Here is a 22,820-nt window from a genome sequence, read left to right on the forward strand (position 1 = left end):
CAGTCAAATGTGACTGGGGTCGCTTAAGATTGTCAGAAAACACAGATATTTACATTACAATTTATACAGTAGAAAAATTACAGTTATGAAGTAGGAACAAAAATCATTTTATGGTTGGAGGTCACCACAACAGGGTAAATTGTTTTAAAAGGCCTCAGGATTATGAAGGTTGAGAACCATTGGTGTAAATGGTTTAAAGGAACATTTCACAACCACATCCTGCCAGGTGATTTTCTCCCAAGTTTTTCTCTTGTGTTGCCATCAGATAGCATTGCTATAGTGTAGGAAGAGAACCAAGGTCAAACTTCAAATGAAAATTGTGCATTTATTTAAAATAAGACTCAAATAACATCACTACTCACAGTAATATATTGAAGAGGCAAATGTTGGAAAACTTCCACTCTAATGAGATAAAAACAGAACCCACACAAGTACATACCCACACATATACTTTGCTATGACTGCAATTATTGTATATGCTCTTTTGAGAGAATACCTTTAAGTTTATTTACAATAATGCTGGCCATCATTTGAATCTATTGTTGATCATATGGACAATAATGGGCTTCTGTTTTCTTAGTGATTACTTGATAAATATTCTTAGGTTTTATACTACCATAAAGCTATTAGCATAAGGTGATTTTAATGATTTTATATATATATGCATATTTAAGTGACATTATAACAACACATGGACCTAACACTGGGGTGGGGGTTCATAAGAATGTTTCTTCAGATGGCATTTATGTATCATTTATGTTTGAGCAGAGAGGTCTCTGTCTTTCAGAAATGGCAGAATCCTTGGAGCCTTCCAAAGTTTCTAAGCAAGACAGAGGCCACTGAGGCCACTGAGGAGATAAAGAAATTAGAGAGACTGCTTCATCAAAGGGGCTCAAAAGTTGCACATAGGTTACTGGTGTTGCAGGAGCTCCTTCCACTCCTTCAGCCAATAGCCACTGAGATACCAGCCCATTGGGGTGTGGTCTCTCTCCCTTTAAAAGAGCGGCCACTTCCCTCTCCTCTCTCTCTGGCTTCCGTTCTGCTTCCAGCAACTAGGCTCCTTTCCTGATTGTGCAGAGGGCTGTTGTCTGGGACGGTGATCTGTAACTTTTCCCCTTTAAATAAATAATCATCCTATTAATCATAATTCCAAACTGGTGTGGGATTGTTTGTGACTTATGCCTTCATACTGGGACAATGGCTAATTCAAAAATCATCAAGAACACATGTGTTTACTGGAAAACAAGTAAGTAAAATAAGACCTACTCTGCAATTTTATAGTGAAGGTTGGGGGAAAAGAAAACTCTTGCTTTAAATTCTACTTTTACTTCATGTCAAATGCTTTTCTTTGGCTACTGTTAAGGTTTAAAAATAAAATCTCCCCACAGGCGCTTGTGTGGAAATGTTTGGTCCCTATTTGATGGTGCCAATTTCGGAGCTTCTGAAAAAGTGGAAGGTGGGAGCTTCATGGAGGAAGTAGGTCACAGGGTTTGTGGACCTCAGTACCTTCCTTCATCTCCACTTCTTGTCTGACAGATGCAGATGTTCCTCCACAAATGTGTGGCCACCGTGATGTTCTGTTTTGCTCAAACATGCAGGAGCAGAAGACAGGGAGAAAGATGTAATCTCTCCTCCTTTCATCTGTTCTCTCCAATATGTTGCCCATAGTGATGGAAAAGAAACTAAAACAGAGAAAGTTTATTTTTCTCAAGTCTCCCTTTCTTTAGGACTAAGTAGCTCCTGTATAGGTCCCTTCTGGGGGTCAAGTAAAAGAGCAATGTAAGCAGTGGAGAGACCCGGAGAACAGTTGGCCCTGGCACTGTGTTGTGTTGTGTCAGAGGCTCATGAGTTACAGAAGAAATGTTTTTTTTCTGATTCTTAACAATGAAATATCTCAGCAAGAAAAAAATGCCCCTAGAATGCCCAAGGTCAGTGAAATAAATGATTCTTGCATTTAATCTAGACTCCGATTATAGGCAGTTGATGTACTGCATAAGAAAAAAAAAAACAACTTAGCGAAGCAGGTTTAGGTCAAATGTTTGACGACAGAGAATTTTGAATGTTTTCACTTGCAGTTTCTGTTCAGTTACCCAAGGCATTCACATTCCACAGGGTCATACACGTTTGGATTTTCAGCTCCATAGACTCCTGGCTCACACGCCCTTGACTCACTCTTGAATGGAACCAATATTATTCACCACAGAAACTCACTCTTCCCATTGATGAATAGTTTCAGCCCTGATTTAAATGAAGTAAGAGAGGAAACCACAATCTTTCTCCATCGTACAGGTTTTGTTTCAGCTGGTAATGCTCCACTGTTCTGTTCTCTTTGTAATGAAACCACCAAAGTAGTTTTCAGAGTTTCAAATTATTACTTTCAACATGTAAAATAAGGATATTCGAAATCATCTCTTGGACAAAGGCCAGCCTGGTCTACAAGAGCTAGTTCCAGGATAGATCCATACCCCCAAAAAATAAAAAAATAAAAGATACTCTCGAAACAATGATGTGTATGTTTCCTGGGCACCCTTGGGTTTGCAGAAAGGTACTTCCTGTTTGTGAGTGTGTGTTGTTTGTAGGGTTAAGCCCAGCCCATTGGGGGCGGGTTCGCCTGGGGCTAATGTTTACCTATAAATTTGCCGGGCAAGGGCCCAACCCCCCCTTCTGCTTCCTGTTCTCCACGGGAACCATGGTACTGTAAGTCTATTTCTTCATTAAAGCTGTATATATTCTTTACAATCTGTCTGCATTCATTTACGCCGCTACAGTTGTTGTTGTTGTCATTGTTTAAGAGCTCATCTTACTATATTGCACATAGGGTAGGACTCGTGGGGTAGTTCTGGTTAACCTCAAACTCACTCTCTCCTTGTCTCAGCCTCCGAATGCTAGGCATGATTGGTTAACAATAGCTTGGGCAGGGAAAGCCATTTTTAATTTACTTATTTTTATTATTTAATTGACATTTTACATACCAGTCCCAGTTCCCATTCTACCCCTCCTCCCACTCCTCTCACCTCCCCACCCCAACCTGCCATTCACTCCTTAGAGAGAGTAAGGTTTCCCAACAAAGTCTGGCACATTACTTTAAAGCAGGACCAAGGCCCTCCCCACTATATCTGGGCTGAGCAAGGTATCCCTCCAAAGAGAATGGGCTCCAAAAAAACAGATCAAGTAGTGGGGACAAATCCTGACCCCACTGCCTGTGACCTCTCAAACTGTCCCAGCCTTACAACTGTCACCCACATTCAGAGGTCCTAGTTTGGTCATAAGCTGGTTCTCCTGCTCCAGCTTTGGAGTCAGTGAGCTCCCATTAGCTCAGTTAAGTTGTTCCCAGGGGAATCCATGGATGTTTCTGTTAAGGTTCTCCTTGCTATCTAGCTTCTCTAGAGTCACAGACTATAGGCTGCTTATTCTTTGCTTCATATGTAATATCCACTTATGAGTGAGTATATACTGTGTTCATTTTTGGGTCTGGGTTACCTCACTCAAGATGGTTTTTTTTCTAGTTCCATCCATTTGCATGCAAATGTCCAGATATATTTTTTTTTCTGCTGAGTAGTACTCCATGGTATAAATGTACCACATTTTCTTTATCCATTCTTTGGGTGAGTGTGTGAGGAGCATCTAGACTATTTCCAGGTTCTACTTATTACAAATAATGATTCTATGAACATAGTTGAGCAAATGTCTATGAAGTATGATTGAGCATCCTTTGGGTATATGCCCAAGAGTAGTATTGTTGGATTTTGAAGGAGGTTAATTCCCAATTTTCTGAGAAACTGTCATATTGATTTTCAAAGTAGCTACACAAGTTTGTACTCCCACCAGCAATGGATAAGTGTTCTGCTTTCTCTGTATCCTCTCCAGCATAGGCTATCATTGGTGTTTTTGGTCGTAGTCATTCTCACTGTGTAAGACTGTGTCTCAGAGTTGTTTTGATTTGCATTTCCCTGAAGGCTAAGGATGTCGAGCAGTTCCTTAAGTATCTAAACAGAGAATTCTCAACAGAAGAATCTCAAATGGCTGAAAGACACTTCAGGGAAAGCCATTTTGAAGGGTAATATATGGTATAGACAGAAAGCTATGAAATACCCACACAGAGAAAGGGAAGGGGGAGGAAGGAAGAAAGGAAGAGAGGGAGGAAGGGAAAAAAAGAAGTAAAGGAGTGAAAGAGTTAAAATCAGAGTTTCATGAGTACCTATGATAGGAAAGTTATTTTCCAAGATGGTCCTTAATTCTCCCCTGGAAGAATGAGCCTTCTGAATCCCCACCTGCTGCTGGTTCAGCTTCTTGTAGGTCTCCTTAGTACTCTCCAGCATCCAATTTACTTTCTTGGCTGGATTCTGGCCTTTCCTGAATTCCCACAGTCTCACTGAACCTCCTTTTGCCTCAAGACATCTGTTTAACTCTGGTCCCATTTTAACAGCCCTGTTTTCTCCATGTTGTACAATTTCTCATTTTTGAGGGAGGACTTTGATATCAATGTTTATTTTTTTTACACCTGATCATATGACTTTCACTTGTATATTTCCATAGATTTCAGGTAAAACTCTAGGTGTGATGTTTACTAATTTGTGACCTTAAGTGAGCTGCTAAATTCCTAGCATATGCATTTTTCTATAATTGTTATTCTTTCTGCGGGGTTGGAGGGTAGAGGCGAAACATGAGACACACGGAGGTGTGGGGTTAGGAAGGAGACATGGACATGCGGTGGTCCCACGTGGGTGCACTTTAATGGAGGGGGGGTAACAACAGGTGAGGGACGGGTATGAAGAGACAGAATGGAAGACAGGGAGAGAGAGGGAGAGAGGAGCAGCTTGTGGCAACCCTCGTTTTCAACGGGGAACGCAGTGGCATCTGGGAGAAATGTCCTGCACATGTGCGGCTTCTCATTGCGCTGGTATCCGTAGTCCAGGGGAATGCTGGGAACTGTAATCTCCAAAAGGAACAACAATAATCCTATGTGTTTTCCTATACAGTTTTTCCTACAGAGAGATAACTTTCTATTTTAGAACAATTGAACTATAGTGAAAAATAAATTAGATAAAATCAAAAAGATTTTAGCCTAGTACATGGTAAGAAGCGACAATGCATTGCTCAGTAATGTTTATGTTTATTTTATGCCTATACTGGAAGTCACCTTATAGTTGAATAATCTTTATTGTTAGTTGATCACTTAGCCTGAGCCATAAAAGGACTGATATTGTAAGATGTTCTTCAAGAAAAGGAGGTGAGGATTTCTATGTTGGTATCTACTCAACATACTACAAACGTAGCTCTCATTTAATTTTACATAAGACTGAAAGATAATTGCCATAATTCATACCTAAGTTAGTGACACTATTGACTTTTGAAAATTGCATTAGTATCCAAAGTAAATGTAGTATTTTCTCTCCCTTCACACATTCACTGGAGAAGAAAAACATGAGCCATTTGATAAATATTAAGAAAGAGATGAGGGAACAGAAAGGTGGTCTGGCAATTAAAATCACTAAATGTCCTTCCAGAAGGCCTACATTTAGGTACCAGCACCCAAATGTCAGTTCCAGACCATCTGAAACTACAGTTCCAAGAGATCTGATGCCCTCTTCTGGAATCCTTTGGCATTACACACCCATGGCCCACAGATACACACCTATATACATAAAATTTTTATTTAATAAGAAAAATGCAGATGAGTGTAATGATAAAGCAGTGGAAAAGAGTAGCTTTGGCAGGCTGGTCAAGGTAAGAGATCATGTCACAAAACAGATCTAATGTAAGAAGTTTATTTGGGGATGGGGAAATGGAAAGACCATCTCCAAGTAGAGATGTGGGGTGGAGGGGGGAGAACCAGGATACAGATGGAAGGAACAAGATAAAGTCATTCCTGTGACCAGGACCTTTAAATGGGGGAAATGCTGCTATACAACTCGATGCAGCTCATAAGGACCCAAGCAACAGTGGAAATGCATCATCTCTGGCACAAAAGGAGATGATGTAAGCTGCCACCACCAAGGCACTGAAAGGCAGGATGGAGGGGCACCAAATCCACAACAATGAGCACACAGTCTACAGATGCTCTAACCTGACCTGGGATTGAATAGTAGATTTGGAGCTTCCTGGAAGTGAATGTATGAGCTTTGAAGTGAATGAAAACTAGATTAGCAATTCACATGTATGTCCACAGGATTGTTAGGTCATACCTTACATACTAGAAATCCCTGTCCTTTGAACTAGTTCCCTTCAAGAAAGTTAATGATATGAAAATGTCAAAGAACAAATGAATTAATAAAAAAGAAAAAGTTAACTGTAATCTAAGAGCCATTTTTTCAACATATTCATTCCTCTGGCAAGATGATTTTGTTCACGTTCAGAGAAATATTGAGCAATATATGGGAATGCCTATTTTAAAGAATTTTTAAGGGCCTCCTAGTATCCAACCAATACACTGAAGTATTCCTTATTATAGACTTTATAAGAGATATCCTCCCAAAAGTATCATGGTCCGTAACAATCATAATAGGAACCTAGTCTGAGCCAAAATTGTCCCAGAAATAATTCTAGGCTGTGTGTGTGTGTATGTGTGTGTGTGTGTGTGTGTGTGTGTGTGTGTGTGTACACAAATGCCAGAAGTTGTTTGAACGTATTTCCCTCAATCCTGCTCCACCTTATATTTTTAGAAGGTGATTCTCATTGAATCTGGAATTCATTGATTTACCAGAAAGTGGCCAGTGAGCCCCAGAAATCCCCTTCTTTCAGCCTCCCCAGTTTGAGGATTATAGGTGAAGGCCAGAGAGCTTGCTTTTTTCTATTGATCCCCAAGATCTGAACTCAAGCAAGCACCTTACTGGCTAAGCCATCTTGCCTAGATTTCTAAAAGGACAGTTAGATCCAGGCTTCATTTCAGTGGAGTTCTTGCCACTGAAGACTCCCTCTCAACACTACTCTGAACCACTGCCATGTAGTCTGCTGCAGGGACTAGAGTACAACCCCTGATTATGGCTTTGCATTCTAAGAGTCCCGGGATGGTTGTGTTTACCTCTCAGTGTGAATGTATCGAGCAAGTATGTTTTGATTTTTCAAAAAGGCAAAATTGGAAACATACAGAATCAAAAGGGAATAATTTAACAACCATCTGTGTACCTGCCATTTATAATTAATAGGTATTAACATTTTATGGTTTCTTTACAAAATTTGGTTCACAGAACAGCTTCATTGTAAAGTTGAACCTTGCTTCAAGGTCCTGTGCCCATGTCACTACCCCCTTCCTAAGAAAGCTGTTGAGATGAGTTTGATTTGTAATTTGACAAAGTTCTAACCCTCAAACAATATGCTAAACTTTTAAATATTTGATACAATTATTCCCAAGAGGTATCTGTCTTTCTGTGATTAGTGTGAGTTTTTTTTAATACGGCATTTCCTAAAGGTCTGTCTTGATGCATGTAGGTCAATTTCATTCATTATCTCCCACAAATGGATGTTAAAAATGAGCCTTTAGATTTTGCTTGGACTTTCTAAGGACCCAGTATCAAAGAATGGAGACCTGAACAGATTCACAAGCAGAGAAAAGTTCTGAGTGGTGAGGAGCTTCATATATATATATATATATATATATATATATATATATATATATGTATATATATATATGTATATATATATATATACATATATATATATATATATATATATATTTGGTGATTAAACTGGATTTTGTTGTTGATGATATCCTTTCTCCTTCTAGTTCAATTTATAATTCTGTTTGGGGTTTATTTTGGCAGGGGGTGGGTTGCAAATCTGTTCTCACAGTGTCATTAGCTTTTATAAAGTCATACAACAACTTACTAGATGATAGAAATATTTAGAAATGGATTTCCATGGCCCATTCTCTTTCACTTAATCATCCGTGTTCACATATGCCTGAAATCTGCAGACAGGAAGCAGTGTTCTCAAATCCACTAACAAGACCTGGGACTGCCAGCCCTTGGTATAAGCCATTGTCCTCTGTCCCACAGAACTCCTCATGTATGAAATTACTTTGTTAAAAAGTCTTTATTAATATCTTTTTTTTTTGGTCTTCAGTGACGATAATTGTACTATGGATCATGTCCTGTCTAGTGTTAGGTCAACAAGACACAGATGAAGTCATCAAAGAGGAGGGAGCTTCAATTGAGAAAATGCCTCCCTAAGACTGAGCTATAGGCAAGCATTTTCTTAATTAGTGATTGATGAAGGAGGGCTTAGTCTATTGTGGGCAGGGCTACCACTGGGCAGATGGTCCTGAGTTCTTTAAGAAAGCAGGCTGAACAAGCCATGTGGAGCAAACCAGTAAGCAGTATCACTCTATGGTCTCTGCATCAGCTCCTGCCTCCAGATTCCTGCCATGTTTGAGTTCCTGCCCTGACTTCCTTTAGTGATGAACAGTGATATGGAAGAATAAGCCAAACAAACCCTTTCTTCCTCAACTTGCTTTGGTCATGATGTTTCATCACGGCAATAATAACGCGGACTAAGACACATCCTATATTATTATTATTACCCTGTCCTCTAAGAAGCTCAGAATCTCAAAACAGAATTGTAGCTTTCCCTTGAAGTCAAAAGTCTATTTCCGTGCCATCTGCCATCTAGCTACTCCCTGATATATTTGTTACCTAAGTTGTCTTAGCTTATTCGCAAAATTTCAAAAATGCTGTAAAGTGTATCTTCATATGATTACTATGAAAATGAGACACTTGCATTTTCATTTATTTTATTTGACTGCTGTTTTGAGAACTGAACTCAGTATGCCAAGCAAGCATTCCACCTCTGAGTCCTTTATATCCTTTCCAAAATAAAAAGCAACAGCAACAGTGAATGATAAGCACGCTGTTTTTGAAATGTTTTATGATATTTCTGGGTTTCTAAGACACTCATGTTCATCTTCTCCCATCTTCTAATCTAAAGGAATTCCAACCTTGGAGTAAGATACAGATGTTTCTGTTGAGAGTTTGTTGCGGGGGTGTGCTGCCCTATGGAGATCAAAGCTCACAAAAGCAACCCAAATGAATGGGTATACAAATTACCTTAAATACCTGACAATTTAAGACCTGAAAACACTCTGAATAAATCTTCTATTCTTTTGTTTTACTGACTTTAGTTGAAATTTTTCTCTTGGTTGTTGACTAGGGAAACAAACCTATCAGTATCTTCATTAACAATAGCTCAAGAATCTTTAGTGACATCAAAACCTCCTGTCATCAAACACCATTGTTTCTATCAGGTAGTATATCTTGATCAGACACAGGGGTCTGAATGAGACTTTTGTTGTTTAGCAAAAGAGTAAAAGTTTTACTTGGTAAAGATGAGTTACTTTCACACTTAACAGCTGAAAGAGGACTTACTTTATTGTTACTTTACTCTAGGACCAGGACTTGTCACCTTTAAACACTTTTATTTCTACAAGTTCACCCAAGTTTAAATGGATAAAAAGGAAGATCAGGGAGAGGAGGAGGGAAGAAGAAAAGGCAAAAGGAAAGAGAAGAGGAAGGAGGAGAAAGAGAAGAAGGAGGAGGAGGAGGAGGAGAAGAAGAAGAGGAGGAGGAGGAGGAGGAGGAGGAGGAGGAGGAGGAGGAGGAGGAGGAGGAGGAAGAAGAAACTAAATAGTTTCTTATCAGCAAACCATTTATTCAATTTTGGAGAAAGCTTTCACCTTATTCTGATAATTATTTTCTTAAAGACGAACTTGAAGAGGGTGGTTCACATGAGAATTACAGTGAGTGAAAGTGGTGGGTCCTTTTCTGTCTGTGACCGTGAGTCTTCCTTGTACAAGTAAATTAAGGTCCATTCTTTTGCTTGACTTGCAGGGAGAGAACAATTGGCTGCACACAGCTGATCAAACTCATCACTTTTCCCTGGTTGTCTTGAGAAGATTCCACCCCCCTTTTCTGAGGAGGCTTTGCTAAGACAGCCCTGTATCAGACACATGTACCAGACACATGTTGAGCTATTCCCTGTTTCAGGTTTTTCCAATCCAAGACAAATGGTGTAGTACTCTCACATCCTCATAGTGTTTTAACAGCATCAGCTCCAGGACTGGATTCTGCCACTGCCTGTGATTCCCAAAGGAACATCAGTATTTAACAGGCACAATACTGTATAATCCCACACTGGCTGTCTCATTTACTTTGCTCTGATTATCTCCTAGAACATTCATTGTCATCTAGATAACCCCAGTCCCAATTCTCACTAGCTTGAGTGTTATTCTGATCCATTACGTTTGCCCTTGTCTCCCTCTGTACTAACTTTGAATTAGCTTTTCTAGGAAAGATTTACTGAAATAAATCTATCAGTGATGTCCTCCCCATTTGGCACATCTAAGAGCTGACCTGCCAGCTGATTAAGTCTTTGGAGATATCTCTTGCTTTGTATTTTCTAGGATGGTCCCTAGTAATCTTTTTACACTGGTTGTGAAATTGTTATCATAACTAAGTAGAGTCTCCGTAGCATCCTTTAATATCAATAAGAATGTATGGATTTTGTTCATTCTTTAACCACAAGGCTGAACATAAAACAAATAAGCAAAAATACAGCCAACAGGTTATCTGAATAGTCACTCCAGAGTAACTCCTGAAATACTAAAACTAAAATCCATAGGGACCCAGCAAAGTGACTATAACAAAACAAGCTTGGTGGTGACTGAATATCTGCTATGCATTTCTTCATCAAAAAGGCTCTGGCTCTAAAAGCATTTATTCACAGTTGGGTGTCATTTGTCTGTTTGAACGTACAAACGTACACGCACAGACACATTTTGTAAGATATAATTGTTTCCTCTCCAGAGAAATGAAGCCTTTGATGTCCTGGAGAGAGTGTAGGTAAGAGCTGCCTTGTTAGGCAGGCTGTCCTCCCAGCTCCCCGCTGCACAGTGTGTTCTTCTGTGAGCATCTGGCAATGTAGAAGGGCATGAATGCCAGGATCTTAGCTGGGGTTTGAATTCCAGCTTTGCCACATTGCTACTGCATGATGGGGCCCCCATGTTTATTACTTTCAAATGAACAGAAACTGTTTTGGGTAATTGTGAGAGAATGAGATATAAAACTTCAGATCAAAATCTTCCAACAGGGCTGTAGCACACTCAATACCTATTTTCTTTTTCACTTTCATCTTTGCAAAGAAGCTAACCACGCTTACAAGCTGTAAAGGGACTTGTGCAGGGTCCAGAGTAACATATTCTTCTGTTCTCTTCTGACATCTACAAGTTATAGGGTCGCCATGGAGGTAATCCCAAAGAGCCTCAGAAGCTTCCTATGTAAAATAAGGTCAATCCTACCCTTTTTCAAACTCTCTTAAATGAGATTCTAAATTTCAATTGATGCTTAGTTGTGAGGGCCCATGGTTTTGAATCTGTTCTTTTCTGACTAAAGGTCAGAGAGTTCAGACCTATTCTTACTGAACAAGATACTTGACCAAGATTGTGGTTACTGGTTGCCTTACTCTTGAAAGGCCAGTCAATAGGATGTTTTGACTTAGGGTGTGGTTGCCAGGTGTTTTGAGATATAAGAAGGTAATTATACTTGATTGTTCTTTGTATCTTGGAAGTCTTGTTACGTATACAAATAAGGGTAACAAGGACTGTGAGTAATAAAGTCACGTTTTTTTTTTCTACAGTATTCACTAGAAGCCTTCCTGATTTTATCTTCTGTCTCGTCTTTTTCTTTCCTTAATTCACACTCCCCTTCTCAGGAATATACTCTTCAGTTACGCCAGACCTGGCACTTATTACATGTCATTTTCTTTTTATCTTGTTCTTGGTGGAAAAAAAAGTAATGAGGAAATTTATAAGAAAATATCTGTATAGGAAGTTGAAAGGTAGTTCTGGGTTAGTGTGCCAGGACAGGCGAGTCCTTGCTTTGAAAGTTCTCTCTCCTCTTCCATGCTTTTTTCCCATGGGCATCTCTAAGCTGGAAAACCCTTTGGAAGTAGGCTGAGTGATTAGAAATAATGAGTTTCTTGCCCTTATCTACAGAGAAAGCCTTCAAGTATTCAAAGCCATGAGAGTCTTTGCATGGGAATCTGTGTTCATCTCTTGGCGTGCACCAGATCCTCAAGATCAAGATCTCAACTTCAGCATGCATGCTTCTGGTTGGACACCATGGTAAGTATGACCCTAAGTCAGTCACTGAACTACTGAAAACAGAGATGACAGGCTTGGGCAGAGGGCTGACATAATGGCTAAATGAAACAAAAGGATGAAGTCATAATGCCTGTCATGCATTAAGTAGTGCCCACTAAGCTCAGCATAGCTGTTATTAATCTCCATGCAGAGAAGTGCATGTAGATATGATAGTAATATTCATGTGGCTGTGTGGGAGGCATCCACACCTGTTTCTATTTTTCTAAAGGACGGGGAAGAGAGCTTGACAAGCTTTTTTTTGCATTTCCTGTATGAAGGTACCACCTGGGCACAACAGAAGGCATCTGGAGCAATGCCTGCAAGGTCTGGCTAACCTCCTCTGTCTGTGCCGGCTGCCTAAGAACAAAGACTTCCACAGGTATTGACAGGAGTTCACGCTAACTTACCAGGCAGTGAGAGGTCATGGAAAAGGAACTCTTCCCATTGTAAGCTTTATTTCTTACTCTCTTTGCAATGGGAGGCCATTCTGCCTCTGGGAATCCCTACTTTTTCAATGTTAAAGCATAAAATGATAGTATCTACCTAAGAGTTTATTCACATTACACATTTGCAGAGATAGATAGATAGATAGATAGATAGAGTAATCTTTGTGCATTATGGTCCTGCTCTGTGCCAGATATTTTCCTAGTGTCTTTGGGGTGACATTAGAGAAGCAGCCATTGCCTCTTGGGACTTAATTGGAACATTATAAATATGGCTAGAGAATATGAATTTCCATTTCCTTTTCATGTCTTTGTATAGAGATATGTTTTATAAATTTTTGTAGCCTTTGACTCTTCAGTGTCTGCACTCAGCTTCGCAGGTAAATTTCAAGTTCAGTGTGCCTTAGGCAAGTTTATTGTGTTCAAGCAAGGAAGCAGGGTGAGGTACTTTCAAGCTTGAGGAAGTTCTAAGGTGGGAGGAACACAGGAGCATTACAAAGATGTTCTTTTGTGGGAGCAGTTGGGGAGCTGCCAAATTTCTAGGGAGAAAGGAATTAGCCTTTATTTAGTGAAGGAAGTTGGGTTTTTCATAACAAAAGCTCCTCAGGTTTGAATCCTAGCATAACTTCCGTTTCACTGAAATACAGCTAGCTTGAACCTATTCAGAGACTGGACTGGCTAAGGAAAAAGAACTGTTTGTGTCTAGACAGAGATGGTGCAGGTCACGAACACTAGCCTAAGGGTTGGAACAGTTCAGACTGGGCACAAGATTGATAAGCACTGCCTTATCTCATATCCTGGAACTGTAACGTGTGGGTAAAGTCCAACCCCTTTCTCTCTGTACCTCTACATTTCCAAGGATTCCCTATGGCTAGGTCATGTGACTGGGTTTTGACCAATGAAATACCTGAAGGGGCCTGTTTTCATACATAGGCGTTCAGCAGGAAGCAATTCCAAGAAAACTTTCTGCTCCTGTAAAGCTTGCATATCCAGATATTTGGGAAAAAATGTGGAAGTATCAACATAACTGTTTATTCAGTTTGAACACACCTTATCCTAGAATCTTAGGGTTGAAATCATCTGAAATAGAAAATCCTTGCATAGTAACATGGCATTCTTTGGCTTTGAAGTTTCTCTGAAAATGGACTTGTGGTTTAGCTTTTGTCTTCAAGTTAAGGCTGATGAAAGATGGGCGAGGGAGGGTTCTATATGAGTAGAGTCTAGTGCAATGTCTTTTGATGGCTGGGGTTTTTCCTCTGAAGGGGACTGTGTGATCATGGTTCTTTTGTTTTCTTACACTCTCTTGCTATGTTGCATGCTCCCTAACACAACCCAAAGTTTTACCACAGGTCCAAAAGAAGCAAATGTTAATCCAAATATATAGTTTTTCTCTTTACAAGCTGTTTATCTGTGATATCTATTACAGTGAAAGAAATAGAATCGATGAGTAAATTGTTACTGAGACTGAGGCCTTATGGGTACAAACAACAAAGCTGATGGAGGATTTTCTCATCTTCCCATGAAGGAAAAGGATGCTATAAGTGAAGTTTCAGAATTTAATTGCCCTCCTGGGTTTTAGTCTCATTGTGGTCCAATTCCTTTTGTCAACCATGCAGTCTTTTGGAAAGGGAACATTTATCTTGTTCCTATCTCATCATTGGATCTTGAAAATAAGCAATTCAAGGCTTCCAGTGGTGGGTCTGAGGCATCAACCCAGCCACAAACTTTTAACCTACATTTTGTCCTGCCTGCCAGATGGGTTGGGGTAATGGTAGTGCAGAACTTATGAGAGTGGCCAAACAGTGTCTGATTCAGCTTCAGACCCAAGTCCCAAGAGGGAGCTCACCCTGACACTGTATGGAAGGCCAGAAACCAGAGGCTGATTATTCCAAAGACCTAGGATAGAACCAAACACAGCCAGAAAAAAAAAAGTCAATAAAATGATTCCTAATGATATTCTGCTGTTCTCATAGGTCATTGAGGCTTCATCTAGCAACTGATGGGAACAGATGCAGAGACCAACAGCCAAACATTAGGGAGAGCATAGGAAACCTGAGAAAGAGGGGGAGGAGCCTGAGTGATCAAGGACACAAGGAGGACATGACCCGCAGAATCGACTAAGCAGGACTCATAAGGGTTCACAGAGACTGAAGAGACAATCTCACAGCCTGTATAGGTCTCAGGTCAGCCCTCTGCATATATGTTATGGTTGTATAGTTTGGTATTCTTTTGAGACTACTAACAATAGGAGTAGGGCTTGTCTCTGACTCTTACCTGCCCTTGAGACCCCTTTCCTCCTACTGTGTTGCCTCATCCAGCTTGATATGAGGGTTTGTGCCTAGTCTAACTAGAACTTGTTATGCAGTTTGATCAATATACTCAGAAGGCCTACCTTACTATTTTCTGAAGTGAGACAAAGGAGGAGTGGATCTAAAATAGAGGGGAGGTGAACAGGTGTGTTTGGGGGTACATTTGGGATATAATGCATGTGAGAGGAAGAAATAAAAGAAAAACAAAATAATCAGTTCTTTTTTTTTTTTACTTTTAGAGTTACTTACATTTGAATCTAAAAATTCTCAGAGACTTTATATCTGGTTCTCAGAACAGCAATAGGATTTTTATGCCTTCAAAACTCTGGGTATGGGCTGAGTACTTTTGCATAGTAAGAAGGATAGATAACTTTGAGAGTTTAGGAGCCGAATTCTACAGTTTGGACCTTAAATGTCTACCCAAAGTCCACATGTCACAGACTTTGTCTGCATCTTAGGGAGCTGAGATGTGAGGTAATGGGAAAAATGAGACAATACCCAGTAAGAGACCTCAAGGTCACACCATTGGAATATGGGAGGCAGGCCCTTCCTCTTTCTCTGTCTGCTATCCTGGCTGTCAGAAATTCTCTTTGCCAGAAGTTCTTTCTGCATTTTGTAAGGCAACACCTTACAAAATGCTCAAAGCATTAGGACAACTCATCACAGTCTGAACTGTGAGCCCAAATAGACATTTCTCTTTCTAAGGTGATTATCTTAGGTTAGAAAAGCAGCTCAGTAGTTAAGAGCACTTACTGCCCTTGCAGAGGACCTGAGTTCAGTTCCTAGCACCCACATCAGGGCTCATATTCTCCTGTACCTCCTGCTCCAGAGGATCCTACAGTCTCATCTGGTCTTCATGGGTATTGTGTTCCTGTGCACAAATACACATACACACATAATATACACTTATATGTATATATGTATGTAATTTAAAAGAAGTGATTATATCCATAACTCATATAATCACAGAAAATGAACAAATTTTTCAAGCATTTCAGGTTTTGGATTGGTATAAAATACAAAGATATCTCCTAAGCCAAAGAATAAATAGGTAAAGATCAGAAGTAGTTGGAGAATAATTTTGAAGAATTATCCGTGAAAGCCTCATAGAGAAAATGAAATCCAAGTAAAGAGGAGCTTAATGTACTAGACATACAGATACATGAGAAAGAACATTCCAGGGTGTCCAGGGAGCACCAGTTTAGTGGAGTGAAGAAGGGAGAGTGTCTTAGTGGGGTTATTCGAGAAATAGGAATGTGGGTCATCTGTGTCTCTGAGACTGTCAGGCTACTGTTTTGTAAGATAACAGGAGCTCTTAGGAGCAACAAGGTGATCCTACTACTGCTGGGTTGATAATCCATTAAAACGGACTTGGGATCCATCATATTAGGAAGACAGCAACAGAGGCTCCTGCTGGATTTTAGTAGGGGATAGGCTGGCTTGGTCAGGTGTTGGAACGCCAGTGGGAGATATGCTGAGGTTCCGGATATATGCTCAGTGTGTAAGCAAAGGTTTTGCTATTGACAATAAGTAGAGACTGGGAGCAGGTGTGGACCTGAAGGACGCTGAATTGGGAAAGGAAACAAGATGCTTCAGGAGTTGTAGAGATCTAAAGTTTGAAATTTTTGAATTCCAAAATGGATTGGGCATGTGTTACACATCATATAGGAGGAGAAACAATTAAGGTTACACAGTGAAAATCGCAGGCAGTATGGGGAGTCCGGAGGCTAATGGGGTCACCTTACTTATCTTTCTGCAGACAAAGTGGTTGAAGAGCCAGGTGCAGTTACAGGGAAAAGTAAGACAACTTGGGGGGTAGAAGTTTATCAATCAAGAATGTCCTGAAACAGTTTCCCCTGGGGAAATTTATTGGACTTCTAACCAGATCCCAAAGATTTTAAAAGAAAGAAGAAGAAAAAGAAAGAAAGAAAGCAAGAAAGAAAGAAAGACTCTTTAGGGGGAATTTTACTGATTAAAATAAAAAAATGATAAATTATTTACTAGATGACTGGATAACCACAAGCTCCCTGAAGAGTGACTCACAGGTTGTTGGAAGGCACACCTCTTGATAACAGGGTGAATGACGGCAGGCATGAACCCTCTGGTGATTCACCCACTTACGCCAGCACTGGAGCTGCCCTGATGACAGACCCTGTTCAAGGTAACTTTGGCAAAATTAAAGAAGGTGCCTTTCATTTGCTAGAAACTGCCCAATACCTGAAAGACTCACTCAGCTCAATCCAAAGCATGCCCAGGACAGGCAATGAGTGGACACAGGAAAGTGACTGCCTGGGTAGGCAGGGATGGTGGCTCCTAGGGGAAAACCAGGCTGCACCAATTTGCAATTTTGAACTTGACTTAGTAACCATGTGGGTGCAGAGCTCTCCATTTCCTCAAACGTTCAACACTCTGGAAATGTGGACTGCAGTGCAGGAATGCCCAATGTCACTAAAACATAGGTAAGTGGAATATTTTTGTCAACAACTGTGTACATGAAGCACAATGTGTCATCTGTCTAACTGTAGTTGAATGAACACAAATTTTCAACCCCTGTTTGAGGACGCACAACCATCTTCTGAGGAACCACCTTCAACACATATGCAAGGGACACAGCACACGTGACTGACTTCCACCCAAGGCATGGTTTGCCAGTAGAACGAGTTTAGCTGGAGTCTGAGACAACACAAGAAAAGCTAACCCTCTGGAGCACACACTGAAGGCTTCACTAAAGGGGGAAGTGGTCTTGGGGTTTCTATCAGGCTTGAAAAGTGAAGCCACAGAGGGAGATGTTAGAAGTTTGCCAAATTATGGTCAAGTTAATTAGAGTGTTTTGATGACTTCCCTGTAGTACACTATAGATGCTTTGATTATCCGAGGGTTGTAATTAATGTTATGCTCTATTGTTTACTTTGACTAGAACAGTTTTTAAGTTTTACTGAAATATAATTAATAAAACTCTACCATCCAATGTGTTTTAGTGTGTCAACTAGGCAGCATCAACGTAATGTGATTTTAGAACAAGTTTCTCCACATAAAACAAGGGTTGTACCCCATAAACAACTCCCCCCAAAAGAAAAACCACAGAGACACATATACACACATCTCACCCAAGTGAGAACTGCCTATTTGAATGGGAACTTTATAATGATTTAAGAAGCTATTAAATGATTTTGCAAAATGACTGCCTCTATTAGTTTTCCCACCAGCATTTGGTGAGGGTGGGATGGGGGTGGTATGTGTGGAATTCTGTTCTCCATTGCTCTACGTGTCTTTATCTGTACTTGTCTTCTCTCTCTCTCTCTCTCTCTCTCTCTCTCTCTTTCTCTCCCCCCCCCCCCTTTGATTGAACCTATCAGTTACTGGAAAATGAAATTTCTTTATTGTTTTTATTTGCATCTTTAATTAGTTAAGAACTGAAGAATCTTTTTGTATGCCTATTAGCTCTTTGTATATTTTTTGAGAGAAGCAAATTTAAATCCTCTCATATCTTCAAATTAGTTTATCTTTTTGTTGTTGAAGTACTCTATATAGTCTACATAAAAGTCCGTTTTCATGCACACTGTTTGGTTACTATTTTCTCATTCTGGGAGGTTTTTTTCCCTTTTCTTGATGTTGCTTGTCACATAAAAGTTTTACTTTTTTACAAACTTCTATCCTCTTTCTCTCTTTCTTGCTCCATCTCCTCCTCCGTCTTCCTCTTTCTTCTCTCTTTCCTTTGCATTGTATGTGTGATTTGGCATTATATCTATAAAAAAAAGCATAGCCACATATAATGTCAAGAAGATTCAATTTAGAAACTGTTTTATGATAATAATTTTATAATATTGTTTTTCCATTAAGATCTAGGACACATTTTGAGTTTCTTTTTGTACAAAGTGAGGTAGGGCACTAAATTCATTCTCTTGTGTCTTCTAGCACTATTTGTTAAAAAATTTCTACTTTGAATTTAATGGCACACATTTTAAAAATAAATTGAGCGTAAACCTAAGGGCTTATTTCTTGCCCCTCAATTCCATTCGATTTCCTTTAATGTTTACCTTAATGAAAGCACTACACTGTGTTGCTTCCTTTTTTTTTGTATGAAGTTTTAAAAACATATGAATGTCAAGCTTTCCTGTCTGATCCCTATTTTTATGGCTAATGATAATACTTGTGATTTCATATAAACTTTAGAAAAGATCTGCCAATTCTGGAAAAACAGAAAGATATCTGATAGTTTAATTAAAAGTGTAGTGAATAGGATAACAATTAGAAGATAGTATAATCTCAACAGTGTTAAGCATGGCAAGGGGGATAGTCAACTTTAATCTCTTTTGAGATGGTATTTTGGGACCTCATGTTTGTACTTAAATTTCGTGTGTGTGTGTGTGTGTGTGTGTGTGTGCATGATGGTGTGCATGTGTGTATACAAATCATTTCCTTGTTTGTATGTGGAAGTTCAGAGTACAATCTCTTCCCCTCATTTCTCAGGTTCTGTCAACCTGCTTTTTTGAAATAGGATCTTTCATCAGCCTGGAACTTGCTTATGAGCTAGGATGTCTGCTTCCATTTCCCTAACACTAATATCACAAGTGTGCCATTGCACTAAACCTCTTCTACATGTCTTCTGGGATTCAAACTTAGGACCCCATTCTTGCAAAGCAAATACTTGAGCTGTCCCTGCAGTCCTGTACTTAAGTTTTCAAAGACATTATTTGTTATGCCGCAGGAGATTGAAATATTTTACTTTTGGAATGATCATTACTAATGTACTGTGTGTGATTAACATTTTACACTGTTTCTAGCAACTGTGATAAACTACTTTATTATTTCTAATTATGTTTTTACTGGATTTTTTTTTTAGAAATTTCTCTATACAAGATTAAGCAAATCAAGATAGTTTTATGTGTTCCTTCTTAATCTGACCAACTGTTTCATTTATTTGATTAATTGCTCTGGCTATAAACTCCAGTACCATGTTGAACAGAGATGTCAGAAGCTGATGTACTTTTCTGGATCTTGGTCCCAGTCTTAAAGGGAAGGATTTTACCTATGCAAGCTCCAGCCAGACAAAATCTGAGCATGAGCAGAGAAAACAGGCACAAAGTATCACTCCAAGCTGAGGAGCTTTTTACAATCGCTAGCCCCTAAGAGGAAAATCAGTATTTTCAAGAGTTTGGCTCCTAGTAGGTCAACAATGTTTCAGTGAAAGACCCCACATTGTTGAGTACATGCACAGCATAAATTGGACTTGATGGGTTAAAGAAAAAAAAAAGAGGACACAGATTTGGGTGGACATGGAAGTAAATAAATCCAGAAGGAGTTGGGAAGGAAGGTGAATATAATCAAGATACAATGTACAGAATTCTCAAAGAAATAATAAAAGTTTTAAAAGTAAAGGGGCCAATGTTTCCCAAGGAAGGATGGTATTGTGAGTGCCTATAGTGACTTTCAGCAACTTGTGGAAATTCCTTTTCGCGCCTAATTTATTATGTTTATCATGAAATGTGTAGAAATTTCCATATTATTCTCGAGACTGTTAAGAAGGTTGTGGGTTTCTCTCTGTGTTTTATTAATATGATTCATGATTCCTGGTTTTTCTCTTTTTTCAGATCTCTCATCAAACTTGCACTACTGGGATCAATACAAAGTCACGGTGTAACTTTTTAAAAATGTTACTGGAATTGTTCTTTAGAACTTTGCTGGAGATCTTTATGTTGATGTCTACAGGGATAATTGTCTTCTGTTTCTTGGGATGCTGTCATCCATTTTTGCATTAGCGTCGCACTGACTTCATAAAATCAACCAATAAGTCCATTTCTCATCTATTTTGTGAAAGCATTAACTGGCTTTAAGAATTCTAAAATGTTAAATGCAAGTGAAGTGATTTGAACTGGAACTAAGGTCTCCTTTAATGGAAAAATTGTAAAATTACTAATTTAATCTGTCTGTGTGTTCTATCAGTCCTCTTTCCTTATCATTATTTTCAGCAATTTGTGTCTCTTAATGAAGAATTGCTTCTTTCATCTAAATTATCAAATTAGTTGACACAGCTTTTTATGTTCCTCTGATATTTTTATTTATTAGGTCTCAGTAATAATGTTTTTCCTTCATTCCAGATTTAATTATTTTTCCTATGCTATAGAATTTTAGTTTAGTTTTCAGATATGATAGAATTTCTTTTTTTTTAAATTTATTTATTTATTAAAGATTTCTGTCTCTTCCCAGCCACCGCCTCCCATTTCCCTCCCCCTCCCCTAATTAAGTCCCCCCCCCTCAGCCCGAAAACCAATCAGGGTTCCCTGTCCTGTGGGAAGTCCAAGGAACCCCCCACCTCCATCCAGGTCTAGTAAGTTGAGCATCCAAACTGCCTAAGTTTTCTCATTCACTCTGTGTTGTTTGGATAAGTTAAACAATTTTCAAATATTTTAAAATAATTAAGTACTTAAGATTTTCCTTGGTTGGGGAGAGAGCTCACATCTGGAAGTTTCCTTTTCTCTCCACAGCTTCTGACAAATATCTGAGAATTCAATGTAAGCCATGAATTTTGTCCCCAGAGAAAGATGTAATTACAAAAGCTAATTTTCATAAAAGTTTAAGCGAGTTCATTAGCCTTCCTGAATTTTAGGAAAATTAGATTAAGAATCCTTTCAGATTCTACTATCTCGTGTTACTAGAGGGCTTATGGAAGATGACTATGGTCCGTAGACAGTCATAAATCCTAACTGTCTTTTACCAGATTTCAGTGAATCATTTCATGGGGCAAAATGGAAATTAGAGAGTTTCTGTTTGACATTACCAATAAGCAAGATGTCTTCAAGTCTTTTCAGATCACTAGTAACGTAGTGATTGTTTGCAGTGAAGCCTTTCTTAGCACACTAATGGCAGCAATGTGCCCTTTGCACTTTGCTAGGATGAAATTTACTCTTCTCACTGTAGACTAGATAAGATCGCTAGTGGTATCATCTTTGTCTTTTTCTCAGACCTTTTCCCCTTGTAGTGTTTTAAGTAGCACTTTCTCAATTTACACCGGAATATACCTGAGACTTTCCTTATATACTATGTTGACCTATTATGTTGTCAGCTCAACACAAGCTATGGTCATCTAGCAAGAGGGAACTTCAACTGAGAAAATAAAAACACTGTTAGACTGGCTGATAGGCAAATCTATTGGACATTTGCTTTATTCATGACTAGTGTGGGAGGGCCCAGTCAAATATGATTGGCTCCATTCTTAGGCACAAGGTGTAGGAAAGGTAGCTGAACATAATGAGAAGCCAGCAAGCAGCATTCCTTTACCATCTGTGCGTTGGTTCTGGCTCCAGGTTCTTGTTTTGAATCCCTGCCCAACTTCCTTTAAGACCTGTAAATCAATTGAACCCCTTTATTCCCAATTGCTTTGGGTCATTTGATTTATCATAGAAATAGAAAGCAGACTAAGACAGACATCCAAATCTGTGTTCTGATCTTTGTTATAAAATGGCCAAGTGCTTGAATATACTCTATGTGGACATTTCTTCATACTCAAATCATCTCTAGATTACCTGTAACACCTGCACTAACACAATGTGTATACTATATAGTTAATATGCTATACTATTTAAGAAATATGTGTTTTCACATAGTTGATAAAGATGCCAGCTTATTAGGTATTTTCAGTCTACAATTGGTCAAATCCATACAAGACGAAGTTATGGATATGGAGGACCATAGCACATCAAACGTCTAAACAGAGCCTTTCAAAGAAAGAGTTCTGTGGGAAGAGGCAAATCTATTCTGACCTTTATGAGTCCTGAAACAATTGACCCTGAAAGGAAAGGTTGCTAATGAAGTATGCTACCAGACATGGCTAGGCCAAATTTGTCAATTGGCATATTCATTGTACATTAAAACCATGAGTTCATACATGATTGTGTCCTGTTCACTCTTTTGAAAACTTTGTGGCCTGTTAAGCTCTTT

The sequence above is a fragment of the Microtus oregoni genome, unplaced genomic scaffold, assembly GCF_018167655.1.
Source record: "Microtus oregoni isolate MIOR12 unplaced genomic scaffold, Mior012 000049F_ref0000343, whole genome shotgun sequence".
In the NCBI taxonomy this organism is placed as follows: domain Eukaryota; kingdom Metazoa; phylum Chordata; class Mammalia; order Rodentia; family Cricetidae; genus Microtus; species Microtus oregoni.